The following is a 26,056-nucleotide window of genomic DNA, read 5'->3' as shown; positions in this document are numbered from 1 at the left end:
GGAAGCTACCAACGTGTAAATCAACAAAACAAAACATCCAAGAACTCTATTGACAATTTAATTTTCATGACATAGTTATCTCGAGAAGCCTGATACATTTAAAACAGTAAACGAAAAACTTATAGATAATTTGTATCTCTCCTGTTTTGCAAATTTGAAAATGGTCCAACTCTTTCCGTGATGATCAAGTATATTTCCAATTTTCAACACCAAATATTGAATGGAGGTGGTATATGATAAGTAACCATTTTTTCAAGAACAATACAAGACTCTTTCGGGCATCGGACTACTATGGGCAGTCCTTACTTATGTCCAAAAAAAATGGCATAAATGGAAATGTAATTTCACTCCATCTTACGCATGAAAGCTGATAAACAATATTGATTTTTAGAAAAATATCTGTAACTGATCTTTCTAGTTAAACTAATGACGTAATATAAATAATTCATGTAACTCAATTAATTAATAAAAGCAATTAAAATATTGATTATTTTTCAAAAGTAAAAAAGAAGCAGATACTGTACTTAAAACGAACAAGAGATCACATACAGTAAATATTGTACAGCTTTTTGCGGTTTGATATATAGCCATATATGGTTTTGAATTGTTTTACACTAGTCATTTTTGGGATCCTTTATAGCTTGCTGTTCGGTGTGAGCCAAGGCTCCGTGTTGAAGGCTGTACTTTGACCTATAATTGTTTACTTTTTAAAAATTGTGACTTGGATGGAGACTTGTCTCATTGGCACTCATACCATATTTTCTTATATCTATATATATATATAGTTATCTAGAAAAATTTAGACTCCAAATTTTTGGTTCAAAAAGGAGACATAAAATTTGAAAATATTTGAAAAAGTATAACACAAATACCGAACTCCACGGTCAATTCAAAAAGGTGAAAGTCCATAAAAACTGACAAAATCAAACATTTTCAACCAACAGAACGAGTGAAAAAACAACTGTCATATTCCTGACCTGGTAAATGCGTTTTTCCGAAAAAAAAATCTTTTTTAGTTGAAGTCGAAAAAAAATGTTTGTACAGTACTTCCCTTCCCATATGTGCAAAAAATAAATGGTCAATGCATTATTTGTCTTTGCACTAGCCATGACGTCATAACGTTTTATCTGCAATGACGCCATGTCGTCAAAAGTGGTCACCGCCTGACGCATACAGAAACATGAAAAGTAAGAAAAAAGGGCAATTTAATAATTATTATCTGTTTGATTGCAGCGAGTGCCTTAAAAAAAGACTTTACAAAAATGAAAAGAATAGATCTATATCAAATGATTATCGACAAATTCAAACATTTAAAGAATATAGTGATACTGAAAGGTACTTTTTTTAGTTAAGGTGTAATACCACCAAATCATAGTACGTCACATCCGATTGCATACGAAAAAGGGTCGAAAAAAAGTATTCCCTTAAATTTGACAGTTGTAGGAAATTAATCCTACATTTCATTGCAGTAAAAAATTTCTGAGTCATAAACATATATCTTGGGTGTTTCAAAGCACCATTTTTTTTTTTATTTGGTGTTTCTATAGAATATCTTGGAAACTTGAGCTTACATGGTTACTAAAGCTTGTACACATGAAAATTTGATTGGTTAACTTCTAGTGATGGTTATTTTCTTATATGCAATGAAATGTTATGTGAAATTTTGTCTGTAGTACTGGACAGGATAAAACTTTACTCATACCAAGTATTTCTTTATTTGAAACAAAGATAAATTCTGCACAATTTTTTGAAAAGTGCAACTGTAACAAAGACTAATAGGGAAAAATCAATGGTGGTATGACACCTTAAGAAGATAAAAAGGGGGTATGTTCTGTACATGTATGTTTCCTTTCATAACGTATTTTTCTTTGTTTTTTATATAGCTTTTAAAGTATCAGCAAACAAAAAATCGCACAGAATTGTCGTTTCTCCGTCTACCGATTTGTTGGATGAAAATGGAGTACAAATCGATTTTGAAACGACATTTTGATTAAACAAATGAAAATGCCATTTTACTGTTCGATTTTTGTCGAAACGACATCACAGATAAAAAACAATCGGATGAAAATCGGATAGAAAATCGTATGGTGTAAAAGCACCTAAAAGAATTTTCATAAGCATTAGCAGAAATAAATGAGATAATGCAACTAATCATCTCTCTTGATCAAGTGCTCTCCTGTCAGGAGTCTCGAACTACCTTATCTTCAAATGATTAGCGATTGTAAGTTGGATATCCCTCAGTGCTTTGAAACAGTAATCAAGAGGACCCTTTGAATTATAATACAATAAGGGTTATGCAATTACATGCAATTGATTATAATTGCTTACATAAATGGCGACGGCTAGCGAAACGAAAACACCTTTCATTTATAGTGCAGTTATTTAACAGTGGCGGAAGATAATTTAACGATGACGTGCGACATCATAAAACAGGCCATGGAGGTCCCTGCGATGTGTTTTGTTGACTGCAATTGTTTCATTGCGCTGTTAAAATGTATTATTTGTTTTTTTATAAATATATAAAAGTCAGTGCAATCTGAGAGTAAACAAAAAAGGCGTTTCCTGACATCAGTTGTACAATTCCGTATAAACATATGAAACTGAGTTACACATATGTGATATATACATATATTTGAATATATAACAAATTGATTTAAACCAATATTAATATTTAATGAGACGATTGTTATTTATAGACCTCATCTTTACAATATCTCCCAGATCTTTATTTGTTAAAGCTTAATATATGTATGTTATTTGACATTGCAATAAGTACAGAATAAACCGAGTGCATTCGTTTGCTCTATATTTTTCTTTTTAAGGTGGTACCTAACACTACAGGGAGATAACTCTGTAAAAATCAGCTAAACGTTGTAATTACGTTGTATTGTTAAGGAAATATTAAGCTTCTCAATGATCAAAATTGGTGTTTGTCAAACTGCTATATAACCAATGAAATTTTTCTGATAAAGTGGTTGGTTCAAATTTTTAGAAATTTTTATATTTTTGTCAAAGGGTCAAAGTAAACATTTTGTCAAAATTTTATGAAAATTAAACGAGCCAAATTAATATTAGTCAAGGTGTTGGGTACCACCTTAAGCTTCTCTTTTATGACGAAATTTGGTTTTTTCTCGAAATTTGTTTTGTTTTTTTGTTTGTTTTTAAAAAGGGTCTTCTGGTAGGGAGATAGTAAATCTGACCCCACCTTTTAATGAAACAAATCGATCTGCTCTTGTAAGGAGTGAACAGAAAAAAAAACATTTTCGTGTTAACTCTTATTTTTTCGTCTTATCCCCACTCAAGGAGTCAACAATTTTGTGTTTTTGTGTTGACATAAAATATCATCGATCGTTAATTTCTTGTTAATTCCCTATTAATAAAAGGATGAAATATTCGAAATTCAGATATCTATGATGAGTTTTTTTTTTTTTTTGCGTGAACCCTCTGAGGTGTTAAGGCCTATATGTTGGTGACTTTTGATGGCTTTCTATGGGCTATTCAGATATCTAAGGAAACAAAGTTTTCGGAACGTATCGAAAATGTTCGATCATTTGTACAGGTGGTGATCTATGTCTTTATAACGGCCCCTCTGTGGACAGGCTTCCACGTGACATTGCGTATTTCAACAATCAAAGTTCTTTTGTAGATCGGAAAGTTAATATATAACTAAATTGCAGTAGACAAATTATTAATATATTTCAATCTTTTGACATAACATTTGCTTTTTTATGTGAATGTTTGTTAAATATCAATAATAAGGATAATTAAACACAACGATATTTCTGACAAAAATATTTAATTTCGTTACTAAATGCTAACATAAGTCCAAGTAAAAACCAAGGGAATATTCATTAAAATTATTAGATTTTATCTGAAATTGGGAAATAAAGTATACCATTATCAGCTGAATCAAAATAAATCATTTATAAAATATCATTGGCAATGTTTTAGTATGTCCCACATGTGTAATCAGTGAACTCATATATCAGGGATGCCCATAAATAAATAAGTATCTAAAATATAAACTGTAGTGAGAAAAAAAAATGATAGCATGATTTCAATTTACTGGAATTCTAACTCCCTGTATATAAGAAATGTTTTACAAAAATAATTCAATTTTAATTACTACTTAATTAATATTATTTTATACTATCAAAAAGGTTTTAGAGGGGATTGTATTGCACTATATTCATAAGATGGAAAATTAGATTGATTTGATAAAAAAATGTCTCATCAGAAAATAATTAAAGTTTGTGTTTACTGATAGTATATATGGAATTTTCGGAAAAGATTTATTAACAGGAATATATGTTAATCAAATTTCAATACTCTTTTTAGTTTTAAACAGTTTAACCTTATCATGCTTATGGCTTCTAAATCTTTGCAATATGGTGCGATTATTGAAATTAAGACGTTTCTGCTATGACAACTTATTCCTTCATTTAAAAAAAATGATAAATTGATATGATAAGTAACTAATTTCAATAGGTTCTGTTTTTTTTTTTTTAAAGAGAAAAACTGCATATATCATTAGGATTAAAATTCAATTGGTTTTGAAGTCTTATCTATTTATTACAAACTATTCATGGTATAGAGAACTGAAAGTCCAATTTACATTTGAAGCTTAACTCTATATGAAGCAACTAATTAGGTTTCCATTGTTTTTTAATGAAAATAGCACACTAGACCTTTCATATACATACATTTGTTATGAATACCTAAATAGGCTCCCAAAAGAACAAATTCATATATTGATTGATTTATTTATTGTTGTTTAACGCCACTTTCAGCACTATTCTGCTATTTCGTGGCTGTCAGTTTTTACTGGCAGATGAAGCTGTAGTGCCCTGAGAGAACCACTGACCATCGGCAGGAAAACTAACAATCCTAGTCAATTGAGATTGGAATCGAGCGCACCTGCCGCGTGCGAGATTCAAACTCACAACCTCAGTGTTGACAGGCTAGTGATACATTGGAGAGACTACTTAGACCACTCGTTCACTGAATTTTGATATTGTCTCTCAATATATATATGAATAGAAATAAATCGTCCATATATTTAAATACCTTTCGAATCACTTGATCGTAATAACCAACGAAAAAAGAAGAATGCAACAGCATATGTAATATAAAAAGAAAGGTGTTTCGGTTAACGTCAATACGACAACAAGTCACGTGTCAAGCTCTTACTGGTGGTGAATTATGACAAGTTAGGGGAATATCAATAATAACACTGTCCTGATATCCAATATATCACCAGGACTTACATTTACATTTACAAATAAATTATGTATGGTTATCACAGCTTCAATAATGAGTATCAGATATTTTTTCGTTAAATAATCCAGAGTTCTCTAAACATACTACCGAAATTTACCCAAAAGAACTTACTTTAACTAAATCTAACATAAACAGCAGTAGTTGTCCTTTTCTAGATTTGGACATTTCAATTTCTAAAGGAAAACTCCATACTACAATTTACGACAAAAGAGACGACTTTTCATTCCCTATTGTTAATTTTCCTTTTTTAGACGGCAATGTTCCTTTGGCTCCATCATACGGTGTTTATATATCCCATCTCGTTCGTTATGCCCGTGTGTGTAGTGATGTCATAGATTTTAACGAACGTAATCAATGCATCACTGGTAAATTATTAAGTCAGGGATTTCGTTACCATACATTACGTAAAACTTTTACTAAATTCTTTCATAGATACAAAGATTTGATTAGTAAATTTTGCTGTACCTGTAGAAAACTGATTAAAAACGGTATTTCACATCCTAAATTTTACGGTAATATTGTACTTAAAGCGCGGAAATCACTATGTGATCCGTGTAAACTCATCGAACCTTTAAACAAACTTGTTAGTAAAGGTTATCTTACCAATGTTGTAATTAGATCTTTGAATATAGTTTACATTGGCACTAATATCGATTTTGTCATCAGCAAACTAAAACATAACTAAATTTGTATTCTTTTCAAACGGGATGTATAAAGACATACCCACGTTCATTTTGATCTATAAAGAGGTTAACTCCTAACTATCCTACTGCCTGTCGATACATTTATTTTTAGCATTGCACAAGTCATGTCTTCTTTGACTGTCCATGACGTTAAAATACTAAATCCCTGGGATGTGTTTTAGTTGATTTTAGGCTCTGATGCATGATTTTTTATTATTAATTGTTTTTGGCTTTTAACTAGCTGTCAGTAACTGCGAGTACTCTCAAATCGTACTTTCTTGTTTATTTGACCTGTTGATACTAATTGTAATGCTTTTTTGTTATTTAATGTTAACTTTTTCAGGGTTATATCTGGTCTATATACCAGCTTTGATAAGTGTTTTGTATTACTATAAATTTTCACTTCTTCGTACTATAAACATCAAAATTATTTATTTTGTAAAAATATTTCCTTTCTCCATTTGAACTGTACACGTATACCTAACAACAAAATTATGTTCATTTACCTGTATTCAAAGTAATTGCAAATGGCTGATATTTTTGTTCAAACATTTTGTTTTTCTAAAATTGTTATAACATTTCACAGCGGTATAACATGTTACTTTAATTATTCTTCCCTTAGTTTATCTATTTTGTATTTACATTGTATCATAGATCAAATTTATCTGTTCAGTGTATGTTTACTGGTGTTAATATGTCTTTTGATTGAGTTAAGCCATTTCAATTGATATTTTATAGTGTGTCTTTCTATATTGTGATGTTACACTATTGTTTCAGATAATGGTGAAGGTTTGGTACCATTAAAACGGTTTGCACCTGTCCTAAGTCAGGAATCTGATGTTCAGTAGTTGTCGTTTGTTGATGCGGTTCATAAGTGTTTCTCGTTTCTCGTTTTTTTTATATAGATTAGACCGTTGGTTTTCCCGTTTCAATGGTTTTACACTAGTAATTTTTGGGGCCCTTTATAGCTTGCTGTTCTGTTTGAGCCAAGGCTCCGTGTTGAAGACCGTACTTTGACCTATAATGGTTTACTTTTATAAATTTTGACTTGGATGGAGAGTTGTCTCATTGGCACTCATACCACATCTTCTTATATCTATCAGAACTGAAGGCACCCTGGACACGAAATATGAAAAGTATGAAAGATAGAATGCATGTATCCAGATTATGAAGCATATTGACAGCTGAAATCTATATTGCAATCTGTCTATGCAATTTCTTTCAGACATCCAATTTACACTCCCAAGAAATAAATAGATAAAAAAGTGAAGCCTTAAAAGTTAAAATCATATAATAGCTGTATACACTTTTCTATTTACAATTACATGATTTCATTAAAGGTGTTTTTACATTAAAATTTTATTATTCACAGTTAATTATTTCAAATAAAAAGACAAAAATTTAGCAACATATTTTTGTTGACCAGTCAGCGGTCTTTGGTTCACGTTTTACTTTTCTTTATTTAAATAAAGCAACTTGTTTAAACACATTTTGAATATTTACTGTTTGTATGTTTTGAAATTCTTGTTATTTCTTTATATTTGAAACAATTTAACATTAAGACTGCCTCATATCTTGACTTACATCTAGAAATTGTCAATGAGGGTCGGTTAGAAAAGAAATGATTTCAGCTTTCCGATTGTGAACTTTCCATTTCTTTGTAGTAACATTCCAGCAGCGCCTGCATACGGAGTATATACCCCCAGTTGATATGATATTCCAGGGCTTTTGTATCCTAACATGATTACCCTAATAATGGTCTGCTGCTCAGCAGGAAGCTACTCAACCAAGAGTTCCGAGTGGTGAAGCTGAAATCATCCCTTCGTAAATTTTACGGACGCCATCACGAGTTGGTTGACCGTTATGGAATAATTCACAGATGACGACGGATATGTTCATGACTGCAATCCCGTCCCCGTTTCCCCGAATGTGACCTACCGCATTAGACTTATCATCGGATTTGTACTTACATGAGTAAAACTGCTACCCCCCTCCCCCCTGGTGCACCTGAGATCACCCCTAGTTTTAAGTGGGGTTCGTGTTGCTATGTTTTCTATGTTGTGTTTTGTGTACTGTTGTTTGTCTGTTTTCTTTTTTTAGCCATGGCGTTATCAGTTTGTTTTCGACTTATGAGTTTGAATGTCTCTTTTGTATCTTTCGCCTCTCTTTTATTACATACATTTTTATGTCCTGTAAACAAAATCAAACTTCGAATATCTTGCAATGCTTTTGGTGAATGTTATTAATGAAAGTATTGTTATTTTATTGAATTTGACATAGTAAACATTCCCAATACTATATTGTGTCATAGAAATGTTGAATCTTCTTGAACAACTTCCGGTAACATGGCGACCCCCGTGTTTTATATTTCTTCTCAATTCTAGTCGTGACGATGGCCTTAACTTCACATGAAGCACCGAGGTCCAGTAAAAGCCCCGGACATCAAACAGTCAGGGAAAACACAAGCAAATCTTAAATTAACAAAGACACTATGCTACTTTCATGCAGAGCCTTACTGATCCGATACTTTAAAATATCGGGCAATGGCCCAAGTTATGGAGCAAAAACGAAAGATTTTGACGTTTAATTAAAATCAATTACAATTAGCGATGAACAAACGCCCTTCCAATGGAATGCACCAGCAGATCTACTTTACAAATCAGCAGTTGATATATCATTAAGTAATAAAAAGTTGTTAGTAGTAAAAGTCTTTTACATAACAACAAATGCAATGATACAAGGTAAAGCAATAGACACATGGTTAGAAAATGAATATGAATATATGGTCGGTTATTGACAACTTTGTTAGCCAACATGCAAGGGGAGTTAACCAAAATGTTGACGAGCTATTAACACAGCTAAAACTTTATGAACCTTTCAACAAAGCAAGTACAAAATTGATATTGATGAAATAGATGATGTATCAATAAATGGAGAACAAAATAATTCTCCAAACAAAGTGTCAGTAAATGTTGATCTAAGCAAGTCATAAGATGCAGAAACAACGTGTGATAACCAAATAAAAGAAAAAACTCCAAAAACAATGTCTGATATCCAAGAACAAAATAAATGTTCAAGTTTAACATGAATCTACAGGATAAGAGTTAAATGATTTAAATCAAGTTTGCATTCAATTGAACGTAAACTGATAGAAATGATGCTAATACAAATGAGGTCCTTTAAGTGTGTAATGAAATGAATGAAAACTTCTCAGAAATCACAAAGCTAAAATCTGATATAGAAAATAAAAAAGTGGTACCAAGATAAATAGTGAATTGTTGTCAACAGCAGTTAAGCAGTTAGGTGAGAATATCACGACATATTTAGACAGATGTGAAAATTTACATTAAGTACATCAAGATTGATCTCAGTAAAATAGATTGATTGATTGATTGATTGGTGTTTAACGCCATTTTCAACACTATTGTGCTATTTCGAGGCAGTCAGTTTTTATTGGTGGAGGAAGCCGGAGTGCCCGGAGAGAACCACCGACCTTCGGTATGAAAACTGACAATCCTAGACAATTAAGATTGGAGTCGAGTGCACCTGCCCCGTGCAGGATTCAAACTCACAACCTCAGTGTTGACTGGCTAGTGATACAGTAGTTCGACTATACTTAAACCACTCGACCACGGAGCACGAAGAAAATAGAAGGAACTCACAAACTATAAGTGCAGACTGTGAATGCTGTAACCAGGTTATTGAACAGTTACAATTAAATCAGTTACAAACAAGGGAAACTAACAACAAAACAGACAAAATTGATTCTTGTTTAAGTGAAAAGCAAGTGTTGAAGTCACATGACACACCAGTCTCACTATATAATTTATGTGTAGACTTAAGAAGTGATAAAAATGATCAGAACGTACTTGAATATAACAGGAATAGAAATTTTCATGAAAAAGAAGAAAATATAAGAAGTACACATAATCCGACGATTGACAATATTCCAAACGCTAATCCTTGGGTGATAGGTTCCTCTGTGTGAGCAAAACAAACAGAAGTAATAGGTAAAAATGTTAACAATTGCGGTACAGCAGTCAACATTGTGTTATAATCTTCATCACTATAAAAACAAACAACCATGTCAAGAAAAAAAAAAAAAATGGCACATAAGCAAAAATGAAAGACAAGAATACAACAAATGACCAAAGCACAATAATAAAATGGCGGGATGCTTAAATACCGAGTCACGGCAAAAAAAATATTACCAAAAATGGACTAAATATTAAAGGTTAAAATATACAAAGACAAATAAAAAGAACACTAAAACACGTAATTAAGCTGATAAACAACGTCAGTACCTAGAATCTATACCATCGTGTATTATTTGTGAAGTTGATACGGAATATAACGCGCGTCTGGCGCAAATACAAAATTTCAATCCTGATATCTATGATTAGTTTATTAGTCAACAAGTTCGTGGTATCTTCCGATTAACTTTTTTGTAGAAAGGGGACGAGACGTTCTTTGACATAACCCTGGTTCATCAACTTTCTGCCCAGACCCTGGTGACGTTTTATAAAGTCTGACTAGACGCTGCAAGCTCTTTAATACTGCGTGAGTTTGGAAATTTATATCCCATATGCAGGTGAAGTGGTTATATTGCTGCAAAGGTAGGAGAAATATACAATTTCAAATTCTGGTACTGAGATGACCGCTTATGTCAAATTCGAGGTATAAGTCTAAAAAATGAGGCGGAGGAAGCCGTGTCTGATGTTCCTTTAATTTCTAGTTTTGAGGGATATATTAATGGCACCCAATCAGAAAAGTTTGAATTGTTAATGGAAAGAAAATCGTCAATATATCTGAATGAGAAATTAAATGATCTGGCTTCTTTGATCTTCTTGTTTCTGAAGGAACTCTGATTCATATAAAAAAAGTCTACCTCCGAATTCAACAGATATGTTGTCAATGAGAAATTCCAGCATACTGATCACTTGTTCTTCGGTGAAGCATATGTTTTACCTTTTGTTTACTGTTAACAACACTTACGATATGGTATCCCAAAGCACTAAATTTATTGAAAAGCCTTGTGGTTTATTTCTTTAGGGTGGTTTTTCAATTTCACATGGAGAATGGTGGTATTACATACATTTTGTCTTATCATATGATGAAAATATAGATTTTAACAGATGCTCTAAGTAAAGAGTTTATTTTATACAAAAATATTTATAACAAGACCTTTTTCTGATATGTTAAAAACCAGCAATGGTAAGCTTATTTGGGGACTAAAATTGAAATATTCTGATAAATGTAAAAAATTATATTTTACAGTAGTTATACTCCTTCTGAAAAAAAGAAAGAAAGAAAAGGCAAGGAAAAAAGTTGTTCAGTAACAAAGTATTATCTCTCAAAGTTCTTGAGTGCTAACAATTTTTATAGAGTTATTCCTCTTTTAATAATAAGTGTTGAATAGCGGTATACTACTGTTGCCTTTATTTAATGGGTCTTTGCTGATATAAGTCAAAGACCTTTCCATAGTAATGCTACATATGATTTTCAAACAGAATGTATGATACTACTATATGTTTATACATCCATACTGACACATGATTATAGTGATGTTATAGATATATTACTAAGCTATATACCTTATTTTCAGTCATGCATTTCACTTTTGATTTATAATGAATCACAATTCATTGATTGAACAACTTTCTGTATCTGCAAGGAATATTCATGGTCTTTGTGACTAATCAAATGTTGATTTTTTTTTAAATAGTTTCAAAAGTGACATAAATATCGTTTTTGAAACCTTCAAAGGAGAATGTTGAGAATATAATATCCCTGACTTTGATATCTTTTCTAAAATTAGAAGAAAGAAGAAGAAAGCATAAAGACATAGTGGGGATACTAGTATACTCTCAAACAAATATATTCCAAAGGGATTTCTCATTTACAAGAAAGTACTGATTCACAAAACAGACTATGGCTTAAACTGGACAAACAATTCTTTGGCTTTAAATATGACCTATATTAGTGTGCTGTTTATCCCCCTGTAGTTTCCACTCATTACGAAAATGACTATATTCAGTAGAAAAGGAAATAAGTACATTTATGATATAGAAAAAATTGCTTTAATAGAAGATTTCATCTCCCAGAAAGCAGTCATTTAGATTTTTTAGAAAATGATGACGCAGATTTATTTGAAATACATTCTCAAGATATAGTACGACAAAATTATGATGTGGATCAATATTTGATAAGAAATAACGAAGATAAAGAACTGAATGCATAAGGTATCAATCGTTTAGAATTATATGCATATCATCAAAACTACGTATATTAAACGGCAGATACATTTGTGATTCATTGGAATATTTTACATGTTTTACACTCAGTGATATGAGTACAGTCGATTATGCTATTGTAAGTAATAGTCTCCTGACCTCAGTATTATACTTTTAAACTAATGAAATCAAATACCTTTCAGATCATGCACAAATTGAAATATATCTTCAATGTAATAAAAGTGAGAAAAAAAAATATTTGTTTACAGAGGATAAATGGGAACTAATGAAAAATTCTAAGTGGAATGGTAACTCAAAAAAAATATACAATATTTATAAAAAAATCTCTTATCTGATAAATGAAATTATAAACTTTGAAAAAAAAATATGTAGAAAGTCAAAATGGGATTTATCAGGCCGCTAGTGAGCTTGATTTAAATTCATACAGCTTAACAGAAAGATTTGGTACACTTAGACAAGTAAGAGATTGACCAAACTTTAAAAGAAATATAAAAAAAACAATAATGGTCAGCTATTGAAGGATATGAATATCAAAAGTCAATATATGCAGTTGGTAAAGAATTAAGACAAAATCCTTTTAACTGTTCACTGAAGCATAAACATTTTTGTCGACTCAAATCTTTTAGAAAGATAACAAAACAAAAAGGTATAGAATATGAAAAGAAAATCTTTGATAAACATTTAGATTCAATGAAAACAAAAATCCACAAGAATACTGGGAAATACTAAAATCACTAGAAAACAAAAATATCGATGGAGATGAAGATTTAAAAGATATGTTAAAGGACAGTGAAAGCACAATAACATATTTTCAAATAAAGGAAAGATTCAAAAATAATTAATGATTTTTCAAACTAGATTGAACAAAATTTTAAAAACATAAAAAGTACAATGTCCTTCAATTACTTGCTCTGAAATTAAATGTATAATACAAAACACCTAAAAAATGGGAAGGCAAGTGGTCCAGATAGCGTGTTCAATGAAATTGTTAAATTAAAAAGTGCAGTAACTACCAACGTATATTTTAAATTATTCAATATTGTGTTAAAAACAGGATATTATCCAACTTCATGGAATTCTTCATACATAACTTAAGTACATAAATCAGATGGCAAATGTAATCCAAGCAATTCCCGATGATTTTTTTTTTAATCAACTGTATATCCAAACTACTAAGCAGTATCTTAAATCAAGGAATATCTAAAACTATGGAACAATTAACTTATTCCCAGTTTGAATTTACAGTTAATCAATGAACCGCAGATATCTTTATTTATCCTTATAGCTTTAATTAATGAATAAATTCATAAAAATAAAAAAAACTTTGTATCTGTTTTGTAGATCTTAAAACAGCTTTTTATTCACTTTGTGAAATTGTAATGCTTTATAAATTAACTAAAGTGGGTGTTTTAAAGCATAATGATATATTTAAATGATTAAAAAACAGTTCATTCATACTGATGCATCATTGAAATATGATGATAAACATTCAAGATTCTGGTTCCCTTCACAAGGGAGTACAACCAGGAGACAGTATCAGTCATACACTCTTCAACTTATCTATAAATGATGTAGTAGAACATTATGATAATAAAGATTTAAAACCCAGCAGAAAAATGGTGTCTGATAAAGGAAGTCGTCTGTTTGCTGATGACCTTATCATATTATCTGAAAGGTCTTCAGAATAGTTTAAATAACTTATCAAAAAGTAAAATCATAAAAATACCGAACTGCGAGGAAAATTCAAAATGAGAGTCCCTAATCAAATGGCCAAAATCAAAAGCGCAAACACATCAAACGAATGGATAACAACTGTCATATTCCTGACTTGCTACATGGTTAAAATGGTGGATTAAACCTGGTTTTAAAGCTAGCTAAACCTTTCACTTGTATGACAGTCGCATAAATTTCCATTATATTGAGAACGATGTGTGAACAAAACAAATAGATATAATAAGTACAAATGTCAAAAATAGGGGTACAGCAGTCAACATTGTGAAAAATTACTGTGAAAAATGGCAGTTATGTTTGAAAACTAAAAAAAAAAACAACAAAAAATTATAATCCGGCAAAGAACTTCAAAATTGGCTACATATATAGTAAGGTTCAACAATGAAAAAAATGATAATGTTAAGGAATGAAAATTGCTTGGCACCTTAATAAAAAACAACGGAAATCTTAGTTCGAGCATGACGGAATTAGCCAAAAAAAGCTATAAAAACCTCTTTTTTTCAAATAATCACATGTATTCTGTATTCTCTTCGATTCTCTAATTAAGCCAATTTTGACATATGATGCAGAAATATCATACATGGATACATATCATTCATATTATAAAGCGAAAGGGAGATTAAAATCCCAAAACAAAGATGTAGATAATTTCCAATATTTGGAGAAAGGTTCATGATAATTTCTGTAAATATCTTCTTATATAAAATCATTAAATAAAAAAAAGAGGATCCCATAGCACTAGATGTATCTTTCCTTCAGATGAAAATCAGGCAAAAAAAAGACAAAAATAAAATCCGGAAATTCATTGATTGGCCCTGTAAAACACAAAATTTCAACGTAACATGGGAATACAGAACAAAAGAAAACCTGGCAACTTGGTGGTGGCCCTAGTTAACCCAAAATTTTAACTGTGCGAAAAATATACGTCTTTACAGTAAAGTAAACCTTTCTAGTCAGTTAACATTTAAAAAGTTATAATTTATACTTATAGAGGTCTCTGTGTTTATAGAGGTCTCTGTGTTTGTCTGTATAAAATTCAAGAAAGTGTTTTCTCCCTTTCCTACAAAAAACTCAACAATTTTATAGCGGTATACTACTGTTGCCTTTATTTAGTCCTTCAAAAGGTAAAAGCATTATGATGCATTTTGAGAATAACAGCATTTCATGTTCATGTATGCGCTAACTAAGATTAAAATACTGGATATTGTTTTCAAAGCTTTAACATGGAAGCTAATTTAACTACCAAGTTGAATTATCAGTTCCTAGTCCACTTCTAATGATACATATTTAATGAAAAAATGAAATAAAAACATGAATAAGAATTTCCAGGTCTGGTTTGTTTTGTTTTAAACCATTGAAATACTATATATATTGATATGCGACCATGCAAATACTGTTTATGTTGATGTGCAACTATGGAAATACTAATATTATTGATGTGCAACCATGCAAATACTGTTAATTTTGATGCGCAACCATGGAAAAACTTTTAATATAAATAAATACTGTTATTATTGATGCGCAAACATGGAAATACTGTTCATATTGATGTGCAACCATGACAATTCTGTTAGTATTGATGTGCAACCATGGAAATACTGTTAATAATGATGTGCAATTATTGACATACTGTTTATATTGATAAATGCTGTTTGTAGGTTGCACTTTGTAAATACAGCTGTTTCACAAGCCACGCCTCTTTTGTAATGTTTTAAACTATTGAAATACTATCTATATTGATGTGCGACCATGCAAATACTGCTTAAATTGATGTGCAACTATGGAAATACTGATATTATTGATGTGCAACCATGCAAATACTGTTAATATCGATGCGCAACCATGGAAAAACTTTTAATATAAATAAATACTGTTATTATTGATGCGCAAACATGGAAATACTGTTCATATTGATGTGCAACCATGACAATTCTGTTGATATTGATGTGCAACCATAGAAATACTGTTAATAATGATGTGCAACCATCGACAGACTGTTTATATTGGTGTTCAACCATAGATATACTGTTAATATTGATGTGCCATCACGTACTTACTGTTAATATTGATGTTTTATCAATGAAGTTCTGTTAATATCGAAATGCAACCATGGAAATACTGTTAATCGTGATGTGCAATCATGGAAATACTGTTCATATTGATGTTCAACCATGGACATACTGTTAATATTGATGTGCAACCATGAACATACAGGTAATATTGATGTACATCCATTAAAATTCTGTTAATATTGATGTGCAGCAATGAAAATACTATTAATATAGATAAATACTGTTGATAGTGATGCTCAATTGTGGAGATACTGTTAATATTGGTGTGCGAACATTGAAATACTGTTAATATTGATGTGCACCAATTTAAATACTTTTAATATTGATGTGCAACCATAGAAATACTGTTGATACTGGTGTACAACCATCAAAATACTGTTAATATTGATATACAACCATGGACAGACTGTTAATATTGATGTGCAACCATGGGCATACTGTTAATATTGATGTTCAACCATGGACATACTGTTGATATTGATGTGCAACCTTGGACATACTGTAAATATTGATGTGCAACCATTGAAATTCTGTTAATATTGATATACAACCATGGACAGACTGTTAATACTGATGTGCAACCATGGACATACTGTTAATATTGATGTTCAAACATGAACATACAGTTAATATTGATATGAACCATGAAAATACTGTTAATATTTATGTACAACTATTGAAATTCTGTTAATATTGATGTGCAACTTTGGAAATGTCACCTGATCATAGGTTTTCATCATAGTAAGGGAATCAAAATAAAACAAATATTTCATAAATCACTGGAAATCTGTGAAAATCATCCCCATTGCTTAATTTGTTAGAGAGTAATAAGCAAGGCTAGTAGAAAAAAAATGAAAAAGAAAGTTTAATTTGTTTATGGAAAAGTTTGAGGTTAAATTTTATTATGTTAATTACCATACAACATTTTAAAGGACTAAAAATATGTTTTGTTTTGTTTTTTACCCCAATTGTAAATATTTATCCAAAATCAGGGCATACTTTCCATTTATTAAAAGAAGCTCAGATTCTTACTTCAATGTTTTAATAAACTTTTTCTATCGTTGTTAGTATTTAATATTTTCATGTCATTATATGTTTAAAATAAACTAGTATATCTTTTCAAATTTATAGTTGTGTGTATACATATAAAGAAAAGGAGACGTGGTTTATCAGGGGCGGATCCAGCCATTTTTAAAAGGGGGGTTCCCAACCCAGGATAAGGGGGGGGGGGGGGGGGGGGGTTCCAGTTATATGTCCCCATTCAAATGCATTGATCGTCAAAAAAAGGGGGGTTCCAACACCCGGACCCCCCCCCCCCCCCTCCCCCTGGATCCGCCACGGGTTATTCATCAATGACACAGCTACCAAAAAAGGAAATAACCATAAAACATTTAGAGGGCAATATTTCAAGCTCTGAACCATCCTGAGTCTGTGAAATTAAAAGTTGTGAATAAATTAAACAGAAAAAAATATGTGCCATAAAAAAGAAGCTTAACTTTCCAAATGTACATTTAAGGAATGACTGTAATATTTTTTCTGTCTATGAAGAAATAACATCAAAAATGTGGTGCACACTGAATAACCCGCGAAAAAATATTACAGTCATTCCTTATAATCTAATTCTAAATTCCATTTTTAAGGAGTAAATTTTGAAAAAAAAACGATGGTGACGTCACAGTCACATCACAAAATTATGTCTATGAGCTGATAGACAAAACACTATTAGCCAATCAGAAGACTTGTTACATCCAAAATTAAATTATTCAAAATTCACAAGTTGATGAGAAACTGACTACGCTTTGGCAAAAACTGAATGTTATATTTATTGATTTGGCATCACAAAATAACGTTTTGATAATTATACCCCACGCAACAAAGTTGCATAGGATATAATGTATTTGACCCGTCCGTTCTTGTCATCGCAACTCCTGTGAAACCTCACAACAAACATTCATGAAACTTTGTAGATTATAAATACATACTCTGTAGATATGCATATCGACAGGAAATTATGATTCAATTTTTGTCTTGCCTGCGACGAAAGTCGCGAAAAGCGAGACATGGGGGTTGCTTTTCTGGCGAAAACGACGGCGGCATCAACAATTGTTAAGTTTTCTGCTTAGTTTAGTTTGAATTGAACTACTTGTGAAAGTTTGACGACTATTTTGAGGCCCCGCCCCCTAGGTCATGGTCCAGTGACTTTGAATGAATTATCAATGTTCAATGTTAAGTTTTCTGCTTAAGTTAGTTTGATAGGATCTACTAGTACTTGTAATAGGTCAATGATATTTTGAATGAAGTCCCATTACTATCAGTACATATCAGTTTGACGCCTATTTTGAGGCCCTGCCCCCTATCACTTGCTAAATGTCATCAAATGTAATATAAAGTTGCATTACTCATCAGTACATATCCGTTTGACGACTATTTTGAGGCTCCGCCCCCTAGGTAATGGTCCAATGACTTTGAATGAATTAGCAATTTTCAATGTTAAGTTTTCTGCTTATGTTAGTTTGATAGGATCTACTTGTAATAGATCAATGATTTTTTGTATGAAGTCCATTTACTATCAGTACATATCAGATTGGCGCCTATTTTGAGGCCCTGTCCCCTAGCACTTTCTCCAGTGACTTTGAATTAATTAGCAATTTTCAATGTTTAGTTTTCTGCTTAGGTCAGTTTGATAAGAACTACTTGTAATAGATCAATGATATTTTGTATGAATTTAAAGTCCCATTACTATCAGTACATATCAGTTTGACGCCTATTTTGAGGCCCTGTCCCTAGCACTTGCTCCAGTGACTTTAATTAATTAGCAATTTGCAATGTTAAATTTTCTGCTTAAGTTAGTTTGATATGAACTATTTGTGGTAGATCAATGATTTTTTGTATGAAGTCCCATCACTATCAGTACATATCAGTGTGACGCCTTTTCGAAGGCCCTGTCCCCTAGCACTTGCTCAATGTCATCAAATGTAATATAAAGTTGCATTACTCATCAGTACATATCAGTTAGACGACTATTTTGAGGCCCCGCCCCTATGTCATGGTCCAGTGACTTTGAATGAATTTGCAATTTTCAATCTTAAGTTTTTCTGCTTAAGTCAGTTTGATAGGATCTATTTGTAATAGATAAATGATGTTTTGTATGAAGTCCCATTACTATCAGTACATATCAGTTTGACGCCTATTTTGAGGCTCTGTCCCTAGCACTTGCTTTAGTGACTTTGAATTAATTAGCAATTTGCAATGTTAAATTTTCTGCTTCAAATCAATTAGCAATGTTTAATCATGTTAATTTTTCTGCTTAAGTTAGTTTGATAGGATCTACTTGTGATAGATCAATACTATTTTGTATGAAGTTGCATTACTATCAGTTCATATCAGTTTGACTACTATTTCGAGCCCTGCCCTCTATGTCATGGTCCAGCCGCTTTCAATAAATAAGCAATTTTTAATGTTAAGTTTTCTGCTTAAGTCAGTTTAATAGGAACTACTTGTGATATATTAATGATATTTTGTATAAGTTACATTAATGTCAGTACATATCAGTTTGACGACTATATTGAGGCCCTGCCCCTTAGGTAATGGTCCAGTGACTTTGAATTAATTAGCAATTTTAAATGTTAAGTTTTCTTCTTAAGTTAGATTGATGGGAACTACTTACAATATACCACAATATTGTCTATAAAGTAACATTACTGTCTGTACAAATCAGCTTGTCGACCATTTGCAGGCCCTGCACACTAGATCATGGTCCAGCGACTGAACTAATCAGCAATGTTGTTGTCCATTAGATTATCTTTTTCTGAATGTTATGCCGACAGGGGAGACATATCTCTATGGCAACAGTTTATTTTTCTAGGATTTATGCCCATTTGAACTTAGAGTTTTGGCCATGGTATACTACTGCAACAGTTTATCGGCACAACTCCTCTGAAACCACACAACAAAATTTCATGAAACTTTGTAGATAATAAGTACATAAATTTATGATTCAATATTTTTTCTTGGAGTAATGCCCCTTTGAACTTTGAATTTTTATGTTAATATACTACTGCAAAAGTTTGCCAGCACAACTCCCCTGAAACCACACATCAGAATTTCATGAAACTTTGTCCTTAATGAGGACATAATGAGTAGATGTGCATAACCACTAGACATTTTTATCAGTTGACTTTTGTAGGAGTTGAGTCTTTGAACTTAGGAATCTAGTGAGATTTTGTTTGCCCAGTGACAAATGTGGGGCGTGGGGTATGTGCGCGTGCTCACAAACAACATCCAATTGTCCAAATAACCATAATCATCAAGATATGGCATACAGTGACATCTACTGACGAGGTTCCTGCCTTAAGACAAACTGATAAAAGTGTTTATTTCATTCATTGCTTGTAGGTGTTTTTGGTCCATTGGCAGCAGCTCTAAAAGGCTATATCAAACCAAACAACATCAAACGGATGATTTAAAAATAAGTATGAAATGAAAGGAGGGATTAGATTGAACATAAAAAGAGAAAAAAAAAAGCTGGTACAGGAAACCACATATAGTTAGCATTTAAGACAGGTTTTGAAAAATTTACCCTCAGCACCCTGGAAAATCTCTTTTATCCAGGAACGTGGCACTTTCTCACCGCATGTTGCATATTTATTACTTCTGATAATCCTGGATAATACTTGTATGGGGTCATACACTTCATTTGGGAAATTGTGTAAACATTTCGATCATCAACAATAGACAAGTTTCTATATAAAGAAAAGAAAATATGGGGAATACGCTCATCATCTCCATCCTATCGATACATCGAAACAAATAACATCTCATATGCGAAAATACTGTTCGACAATTATATTTATAGTATATTCTAATAAAAAAAAAGTAAAATCACAAAAAAATACTGAACTCCGAAGAAAATCCAAAAAAGAAAGTCCCTAATCAAATGGCAAAATCAAAAGCTCAAACACATCAGACGAATGGATAACAACTGTCATATTCCTGACTTGGTACAGACATTTTCTTATGTAGAAAAAGGTGGATTGAACCTGGTTTTATAGCTAGCTAAACCTCTCACTTGTATGACAGTCGCATCAAATTCCATTATATTGACAACGATGCGTGAACAAAACAAACAGACACAATAGGTAAAAATGTCAAAAAAATAAAGGACAGAGAAGAACAGCATTTACTGAAAAGATGGAGCCTATAATTAAGGTCATTAAGAAACTGTGTTTCTTTCAGAGGATAGTGTAGCTACAATTTTCAGTAACATATATAACTTTGAAATTAAACATGCCGAATAATGCACAAACATTCGGTAAGAATAAAATAGAAATTTCATGATGTTTATTAAGCACAAATTACACCAGCAAATAGATTCATTACATATACATACATATTAAAACAAATACAATGTTGCATAAACAGAAATTACACGCACAGTCGACAAAGACCACAATAGTACAATTAAAATTACAACTGAAACTTGAATGTCTCCTATCCCCAGTTTTAGTGACTGTTTTTGAAAAGGATCCAATTAATTATAATAAGACTTGATATTATTTTAGGATTTATATACGTTATTTTTTTTTTTTCTGTTTATCTATGTTTGCTAATACTTTCCATTTCGCATCCACAATATATTAACTTTTTACGTTTTACACCTGAAAATGAATTGTTTGGAAGACACAATTACATGTTAAGCCCGCCAATATTCGTACGACCGATTCTAACTAAGTTCCGCAGTCTTCAATGCGCAATCGCTCGTTGTTGAACTTAGCGTTTTTGTAGTCTCCCTATAGAAATTTCAAACAAATGACGGAAGTATAAGAAATTAGGCCATGAGATAATGTAGGAACTAAATTAGATAAACTTTGGGAGAGTCTTGATAGGGTTTAAAGAATAGAGAATAATGACCCAATAATATTGTGAATAGACAATGATAGACAAAAATGAGCAAAAAAGGTAAGGAATAGTGAATAATGGAATGTAAAAGTATAAAGAATAATCATGGAAAATAAAAGAATTAGGCTATACAATTCTGACTCAGAGGCGGATCCAGCTTTTTTTAAAAGGGTGTTCCGACCCAGGATAAAGGGGGGGTCCAACCATATGTCCCCATTAAAAAGCATTAATGGTAAAAAAAAAAAGGGGGGTCTAACCCCCGAACCCCCCCCCCCTCCCCCCTGGATCCGCCACTGTGACAGTCACTACAGAAATAAACACCATACAGAATAAATAAAGCATATATATAATTTTACAGAATAAGCATAATTTTTAAAGATAGGAAAACACCCCTCAAAAAATGAGATGTAGGTATACGACAATAAAACAACAACTTAGCAACAAAGACCAACAAAAGATATAGATCATGTCTATAGAGGAACATACAGCATTCAACAATATACAGAACTGGTGTCTAAACAATATGTCAAACTTTAAATTAAAGAGGCCCCTCTTTAGGGTGTCCAAGTAATCACATAATCACAATTTTTTTGCAAATATAATCACATAATCATTAATTATTTTTTTAAACAAGATAATCAAATAATCAAAAATACAGCCCTAGAATAATCATGAAATATTTGGTTAGGTAATCAAATAATCACTATAAAAACGGCCAAGTAATCACATAATCAAAATCCCCATGAGGAGGCTCATTAAAGTAAGGAAATATTTACAGGAACAATCAAAACTTTAACATCAACACTTAATTCTCTAAATAACAAAAAATTCAACAGAAATAATATACAACGACTACTAACAAGGTTCATGACTTTAGACATGCGCAAGTAAATGTGGCGGGGTTGAATCAGCTTTTTGATATCTCAACCCTCTTCATTCTTTTTAAAACTTGATCAGTAGATTATAGATCTTATTTAAAGAGCATACAATAGATACAAGTATATAGGAAAGCACTCAACTCTAAAATATCGGTATGATAAATAAGAAAACTCCGAAACAGTGGTTATGTCTTCCTTGCTTCGCTACGTTGACGCTGTTTCGGAGTTAGAAAGATAACAAAACACATAATAAAGCACAAAACAATCTTATCCACTTATATATTTGATACTGTATCAACTTACTTAATTTGTCAAATAGGTGACTTAGGCCAAAAATAAAATATAAATTATTTGATGTTGCCTAACTACCCACCTAAAAAGTAGCCTACCCGAAAAAAATAATGACACAAATTGTTTCAAAATTATTTTTTTTAAATTTGTTTTCCTGCACTAACGTAGTTTTTTTGTCTAAAACACGTAACTCATGTTGTTGGTAAAAAAAAAATAAAAACTCCTACCTCCCTACCAAACCCTACAAGGCATAGGTAGGTAACATAAAAAAGAAAATTCTTAAGGTGGTACCAAACACCTTGAATAAAATTAATTTGGCTCGTTTAATTTTCATAAAATTTTGCAAAATGTTTACTTTGACCCTTTGACAAAAATATAAAAATTTCAAAAAGCTTGAACAACATACTTTATCGGAAAAATTTCATTGGATATATAGCAGTTTGACAAACGCTTATTTTTTATCATTGAGAAGCTTAATATTTCCTTAACAATAGAACCTGATTTTGTTGATACATGTTCACAAGTCACTATAATAAACCAATCACTTACTTAATTACTTTATATAATAATTACTGGAAGCAAATTCAAAGTAATATACCTACTGAAATGAAATCAAACCGTTCCGCACTTATTATTGGTTGTTGAACTTATATATGATTTTATACCCCAAGGTCAACATTTATTTAACAGTTTGATTATTTCGTCACTTGATTCTTGGTGTTTATGCCTCTGCAGACCAGAATGGTTATGCCAAAACGATGAACATGAAATGGATGATATGAAATGAAAAGAGGAGCTGAAATGGACATAAAATGGGAACAAACTGCAAATACACAGAGAGGGAGGCACGGTAGTAATAATTAGTCTCAACACCGTCTACAAAAGAGCCTTCCATACGAAATGGATGAGTCTATCTCATACAGGAACGTAGCACTTTCTCATCACATGTAGAATATTTAATGCTTGCACCTTTTGTCGAGTCGTACTCTTAGTCGGAGAAAGTGGGTTTAATTCATATGCCCAGAGACCCCAGAATGTTTTCTAAATTTTGATGGACTACGTGTTCCAACACCAACATTATGCTTATTTTGGTCCAACCCTTCTTTGTTTTTTTCCCTAAATGCCTTTACCTTCTACAAGCAGTAAATACCAATTTTCAACTCTTTCAATCTAGGACTTGTATATTAATAAGGGTTAGTGTAATAGTCCCAGTTTGGATTGATCTCGAGCTTGCCAGGGATCAAACCTAAGTCTAAGAAGAGATCTTTACTAGATCCTGCTAATGAATAATGCAAGGCTTAATGAAATAAAATATAATATTTTATAATTGTTCCCAAACATTTTTTTTCTAAAGTCTATCGTTCAGCATAACAAGTTGAATTTGCTTGATTTTGAAGGACTTATAGTGCACGTTTACCTCAACATGTGGACAAAAGTTTTTAAAAAAATCGCTTACTCAATCGAAAATTATCTTAAAATCCGTTTTTTTTTCTTTCAAATTATAGTTATAGAGACGTCCATATACAATGTCAAGTCTAAAATGTCCCAAGATGTGAAAAAAAAAGATGTTAACATTTGAAACAGAAACTATTAAAGCTATGCCATCAACGCTAAATTCTACAAATAACAAAACAAGATAAAGATCTTACATAAGACCACCTTGTACAGCCTCACTTGAATATATGAGGGTGTGGATCGGTTTTTTCATCATTTCTGTATTCTTAAATTTTTTATGCCATTTTTCGCTATTCTTTATGAATTTTACTTGTTATTCTCTATTCTTCATTTTTTTAACCTATTTTTCTCTATTCTTTATTTTTCTTGCGCTTTATTCTGCACATTGTGCCCATTATTGTCTATTCTGTAAACCCTATCCACACCCTCATATTTGATGGGATGAAAGCAGATGTTTAGATCTTCCCCTTTTTACCGATTCAGTTGAAAAGCGAAGGGTACATGAAACATGTCAAAATCTGATCAGCCTTGTCGAAGAAAGGTGCAACTTTAGGGGCAGACAAAAAAAAACTGAATATCTGTGTTTGATTGATTGATTGATTGGTGTTTAACGCCACTTTCAGCACTATTGGCTTTTTCGTGGCGGTCAGTTTTATTGGTAGACCTTCGGCAGGAAAACTGACAATCCTAGTCAATTTAGATTGGAATCGAGAATACCTGCCACGTGCGTGGATCGAAATCAAAACCACAGTGATGACAGGCTAGTGATCCAGTAGTTGGACCACTTAGACTACTAGGCCACCGAGACCCTCAGATTGTGTGTGTCATTAGTGTTTCGTCTTGAAGCGAAATATAGTTGATAGGTAAGGTATATGTTCTATTGTGGTAATTTGTTTTACCTTGAGTATTTTAGTACTAGTACATTGGACAGACCTGATACTTTATCAATATTCACTACAAGAAAGCAAATATTAAATTTTGATAGTCAATTCGAGACCTAATATGAGGCTTATAGGGAAATTCTAAACACAAATGTTTTTTTTTATCTTGTCTTTCTGTTCGGACACCGAATTTAACTTGATGATGTTTCTCCAATCAGTTGAACCTATGGACCAGGATAGCTACAACACGGGTATAATATAGTAGAATATATATATATATATATATATATATATATATAAAGTCTAAATTGAAAACAACGTTCAAACCTATGATTGCGTTGGATAAAAACCGCAATTTTTATACGTGTGCATGCAAAACAAATCTCTTGGTAGAGGGGTCTAAATACAGCACAAACAACATTTCCCAAAAGACCAAAAAATGTGAAAAAGTATATTTTAACAAAACGCATTTGACTAGCAGGTCGAACAACTGATGTTCTTAAACCCTGCTGACTGCCATTGGCGATTGCCAAATAAACGGATCACAAGATGTAACAAAATATATATATATATATATATATATATATATATATATATATATATATATACAAGTCTTAATTGAAAACAACGTTC

The 26,056-nt window shown here is 31.9% G+C and overlaps 1 protein-coding gene across 3 annotated transcripts in view; it reads right to left on the bottom strand.

Annotated features, from left to right (window-relative positions):
* Positions 1-26,056, bottom strand: part of LOC127718241 (fibropellin-3-like) — a 231,423-nt gene that overhangs the window by 41,305 nt on the left and 164,062 nt on the right. The gene's annotated exons all lie outside the window — the stretch shown is intronic.

Source organism: Mytilus californianus, unplaced genomic scaffold (genome assembly GCF_021869535.1).
Source record: "Mytilus californianus isolate M0D057914Y unplaced genomic scaffold, xbMytCali1.0.p SCAF_10, whole genome shotgun sequence".
Taxonomy (NCBI): Eukaryota; Metazoa; Mollusca; class Bivalvia; order Mytilida; family Mytilidae; genus Mytilus; species Mytilus californianus.
This window is presented reverse-complemented; position numbering and strand designations above follow the sequence as displayed.